Below are 5,702 nucleotides of genomic sequence, written 5' to 3'. Positions count from 1 at the left end.
TTGAGCTTCTACATCCTAAGCCTTGCCCGCTCTTTCAGCCTCTCCCCAGGAATGCACTTAACCCCTTCCCCCAAATCATAAATTAATACATTTTCTATCATTTGAAGAAGACTTTTCTAAATGGAATGCTGAATGCGTGAACACATCTTGTTAATTCCTGCGCAATGTCATTTATTCTAATTTAAATATATCGTTAACAAAAAAACGTTCTAATGGGGAGCCAAAATTTGGGAAGTGGGTGTGTCTGGCTATGGCCAAAGATAAGTTTACCAGTCAAATTTATCAGATAAATTGTTAGTAGTCAAACTCATGGGGTGGGGATCTCTGAGGTAAAGCGTACTTCATGTCCATGGAGTATTATAGTTAGTTTTTAAGACTTTACTGAAAGGTGCTGTTTTGCATATTATAAAAATCAATGCTTGATTTCACATACACAATTTATGTTTTTAGAGAAACAGTTGGAGAATGCCGCTGTCTTACATATTTCTCTACCTGTGTATAGAATTCCTGCTTTGTGCTTTTACAGATACTCTTGTGCAACTGAATTCACTTCACTGTTTGAAATAAATGTTTATGACTTATCATAATTTCATTTTGTCAACTTCTGTACCACACTGTACCTTTTTAAATAATTCCTTTCCCTTCTTAGTCCTTTTGTTGAGACAGGTTCATAAGTCTTAACATGCCTCTGTTGTTCCTCGTCACTTTCTGCTGCTCTGTATTGCATAAGTCTTGTACATAAATGACTGAATTATACCACAATCGGGGATAATTAAACTGCTCCATGATGTGATATGCCTGTATTTTAAGGCACATAGGAACTGCATAGTAGTTTTGGGGGGTTGTTTTTGGTTGTTTTTTTTTGATAAATGTATAGCAAACTAATGCTTGATATTTCCTTTACGATCTCTTAAGTCTTTTATAGTATTATGCTCCTGTCCAGACTTCTCTGTTCTAATAGGTTATTGATTTTTTTGGAAAACCCTTCTCTTCAGATAGGTTGTCTTGAAGTAATGTAATTTAATTTAATTTTTGTGTTGATTAAACTAAAATTTGTCCTTGTTGGTATTTGCAGGAGAAAAAATGATAAAGTGAGCTAGAGGAATAAGGAATATTATATGTCGTGAATAATATTTTTTCAAAGTTAAATGTGGGAAGTGTTAAAAAGATTCTGAATTAATGGTAGATGCTTCAACCAGATATTGTGGATTTTCAATTAGTATATTTAACTAAAGTCTCAGAATGGAGCCAAATGGTGTTTTTGTTACAGGAAGGCAGGTTGTATGTTGACCTCATTCATCACCATTCAAACCTGTTAGTCTGAGGAATGGTTTTGTACCTTGGAAAGCCCTAGTTAAGCTGTTATGGATTTTGTTTTAACAGAATTATAGTGATAGCACTTTAACATGTGGCACAGATTTTAAGTAGAGTCACCTCGTATTTTCAGGGTACTAATGATGAGAGAACCTTTGACAGGCGTACTATAAATTCACCACAGCCTCCATGAGTGCCACTCTGATCTTCCTCTTCCTGGGGGAAGTAAGGCTGGAAGAAAATCTCATAAGATCATCTAGTCCAGCCCTTGCTCCAGATAAAAATTTTCAAGAGAAGGTTATAGACACTTGATTGGGATGAGTTAGTCAAGGACCACTCTTAGTGTAAAGGTTCTGGAGTTTCTCTAGGTAGCTTGTTCCAATGGTTGCCTCCTGTCAGAGAGAGTTCCTCCCGATCTTCAATCTAAATTTCCTCTGCTGCAACTTGGAGCTATTGTTTGTAGTCCTGTCAGCTGTGGCCACAGAAAAGCCCATTTCCATCTTCTCTAATTGCCCTTCAAGTATTTGAAGATTTATCAAGATTCCCTTAGTCTTCCCTCGTTCTTTCAGCCTCTCCTCATATGTGTTACTTTCCAGGAACCTAATCATTTTTGCTCCTCTGTCCTGGACTCCTTCCAATTAGTACATTTTCTTTTTTTAAACGCGTGGCACCCAACACTGGACACAGTACTCCCAAGTGAGGCCTCAGCAGTGCTGAATATAGTGAAAAAGTCACTTTCCCTGATTTGCAAGCAACACTCCTGTCTTAGTACAGCACAGGATGCTGTTGGCTTTACTTTGGTACATGGTTGTCTCGGCTTCTTGTTCATTATCACCCCCAGGTCCCTTTCTGCAGTACTGCAGCCTAACCAGTCATTCCGCAGGTTGCACTTGTGCATACAATTATTCCATCCCAGGTGCAGGACTTCAGATTGATTGGAAATTTTTTGTAGTTGATTGTATCCCTAAATCCAGAAGGGCTGTAATGCCACCCAACTTCCTGTTGTCTGCAAATTTGCTAAGCATCCACTTGATTCTGTCATCCAAATGATTAATGAAGATATTACTAGGGCTGTGTGAAACACCATTGTTTTCTTTCAACGTCTGTTTAACCGTTTTGAAGGGACTTTAGTTTTGTCTTTTTGTTTCAAAGCACTGTCCTGTTTCATTTTGTCAAAACTGTTTCGTTGTTTCATTGTTTTGCCCATAGGCTATAATGGGGAATCATGAAAATGCCTAAAGTTTTGTAATTTTTTTGCCTGATTTGAATGAAAATTGCAGAGATGGTAGCCCCTTCTGCAGGCATGAAGCCTGCCAAGTTTCAAGGAGATGAGGTGCAGTTTCCCAGAAACCTCTGCACTTAAATTGTTCAAACCAAGAGTCCTGATGCTTGCTGGCAGCAGCAGCCTCCTGTCATCTGGCACGCAGATCTGGGGGCTTGCACCCTCAGGAGGGCTGTGGGGCTGTGCCCGAGTCCTCCTGGGGGGGTGAGCCCCCGGGTCTGCCAGGGTGCGGGCCCCCAGATTTGCATGTGGGTTGACAGGAGGCTGCTGCTGCTGCCTGGGACTGGTGCCAGCAGCAGTCTTCCCTGGCACTGGGCACAGGCTATGCCCAGCACTGGCAGCAGGCTGAGCCTCCTTTCATCTGGCACAAATCCTGGGGCTCACACCCCTGGGAGGAGTCCGGCATAGCCCAGCAGCACTCCCGGGGGTGTGAGCCCTCGCATCTGCACCCCGATGAGAGGAGGCTCAGGCTGCTTGTCCCACCTGAGACTGGTACCGGTGCTGGGTGCAGCTTGTGCCCAGAGAAGATTGCTGCTGCTGCTGCAGCCTGAGCCTTCTCATCCGGCACAGATCTGGGGGCTCGCACCCCCAGGAGGCCCGCAGAGCTTTGCTGGATGACAGGAGGCTGCCCTGAATTAGCGGCAGCAGCAATCTTCCCAGGCACTGAGCGTGGGCTGTGCCTAGTGCAGAGCCAGGGGCTCACACCCCCAGAAAGAGTCTGGCACAGTCCAGCAGCCCTGGAGGTGCAAGGCCTGGGATCTGTGCCCTGGGGTGAGGAAGCTCAGCCTGCTTGTCACACCTGGGAAAGGCACCTGCTCCCTGCTCAGCTGCAGTCCCCCCACCCAGCAGCTTACCAGCATCAGTAGCCACGGTCTTGCTCCCCTGTACGGTGGGGTGCAGCGCGGCTTGGCCCCAGCCACCAGGTATCTGCCACAGCGCACTGCTGCTGCCTGGCTCGGTGTAGGGTCATGTGCTTTCAGGCAGCTCTGGGCTGTCACCCGGGGCTGCGTGCCGCTCGCGGGGACAGCTGGCCATACAGCCCTGGGTCCTGTGTCCACAGAAGCAGTGCACAGGCCTCATGCATGCAGGACCCGGGCCAGCGGTCCCCGCAGATGGCGCACAGCCCCAAGTGACAGCCCAGAGCTGCCTGAAAGCACAGGGGCCTGTGCCAAGCCGGGCAGCAGCAGTGCATTGTGGCAGATACCTGGCAGCTGGGGCAAGCCACGCTGTCCCCCGGCTGTGCAGGGAGCCAGAAGCGCGGCTGCTGATGCTGGTAAGCTGTGGAGGGGCTGCAGCCGGGCAGGGAGGCGAGCAAGGGGGTCCCAGTCCAAAGATGGGACAAGCAGGCTGAGCTTCCTCTCACCAGGGCACAGACGCAGGGGCTTGCACCCCCGGGGTGGCTGCCCGGCTTTGCCAGACTTCTCCCGGGGGTGCGAACCCCCCTGTCTGCTCCAGATGGCAAGAGGCTCAGGCTGCTGCCTGGGTCTGGGTGCAGATCGCACCCAGTACTGGGGAAGATTGCTGCTGCCGCCTGGCAACCTCCTGTCTACCGGCATGGAGATTCGGGGGCTTGCACCCCCAGGAGGGCTGTGGGGCTGTGCCGAACTCCTCCCTGGATGACAGGAGGCTGCTGCTGACTGACGGCAGCAGCAATGTTCCCTGGCACTGGGCATGGGCTGTGCCCAGCACCAGTCCCAGGCAACAGCCTGAGCCTCCTGTCATCTGACGCAGATCTGGGGCTTATGCTTCCCGAAGGAATCTGGCACAGCCCAGAAGCCCTCCTGGGGGTATGAGCACCTGGATCTGTGCCCTAGTGAGAGGAAGCTCAGTTTGCTTGTCCCACCCGGTCCCAGCGCCCCCTGCATGCCTCTCTCCTTGGCTACAATCTCCCATGCAGCCCCCACCCAGCTCCAGCATCTCCCATGTGGCCCCCACCCAGCTGCAACCTCCCCCCCAGCTTTCTGCTGGCAGAGGCAGCAGATACCTGGCAGCTGGGGCCAAGCCATGCTGCGAACCCCTCCCCGCCCCCCCCAAATCTGTGTGCTGGATGCAAGGAAGCTGCTGCTGTCACCTGGGACCAGTGCTGAAGCCTAGTAAACCTGGCTTCGAAACTCTAAATGTTTTGAAACGTTTTGCATGCCTGCCCTCGTTTGGTTTAGGTTTGAAGCTGTTTCGAAGCATTTTGTTTTGTTTCGATTTTGCTGTTTCAAGCTCAAAATGCGTCAAAACAGCTTTGAAATGCCTGGCAAGATTTTGCACAGCCCTAATTAATACTAGGCCCATGACAGACCATCTGGAGAACCCTACTCCCAGCTAAATATTGAGCCATGGAGTATGATGATTCAACCAGTTAATTATCCACTTTTTATCTAGTCCAGTGGTTTTCAAAATTTTTGGACTTGAGGCGCCTCAACTTAACTTGTTAATTGAGTGGCACTCAGTTGCAAAAACTACATATTAGTGTTTACCTTTCAGAGAGCCCAGGCACTGGGGGAGTAGGACTTTCCATGCAGGGTCAAGCCTGAGCCTGCACTTCCTTCCTCACACCTCTGATCTCTTCGAGATCAAATTAAAGAATTAGTGATGATATTTGAAAGCTTTCAACTTTGCATTGCTGGTTTAGTGATGTAAAGTTATTGCCACCAAAATCCCATCAGTTTCCTGAAATATATAGGAGTTTTTCACCACCTCTTAGTGGACAGATGATCACATCACTGATCATGCTCATTGTATATTTCCTGGTAGCTGGCAGAGCTGTCATGGCACAGTTTATAATGTATCCTTTTACTTTTCTGCATCCAGGATACAGCATATTACTTTGCTCCATTCAAATATACCAAAATGTGCTCTATAAGGCTCCTGCCGCACAGCTGGAGACATCAAGTAAAATCTTAGGATGAAGGTTTTGGGGAAGATGGTTTCCAATAGGAATAGCCATGTTGCTTCTAGAAAGTAAAAAGTGAGAGCATGAAATAAGACACCATTAAAAGAGAGAGTAAATATTTTAAATGACCTTAAGATAATTTCTAAAATAATACCAAAATATAGAGGACTAAATAACTAGAAAAATTATGTTATGCTAATTGCTAAGAGTCCTTCTTAAAAG

Source organism: Alligator sinensis, unplaced genomic scaffold (assembly GCF_000455745.1).
Source record: "Alligator sinensis unplaced genomic scaffold, ASM45574v1 scaffold465_1, whole genome shotgun sequence".
Taxonomy (NCBI): Eukaryota; Metazoa; Chordata; order Crocodylia; family Alligatoridae; genus Alligator; species Alligator sinensis.
This window is presented reverse-complemented; position numbering follows the sequence as displayed.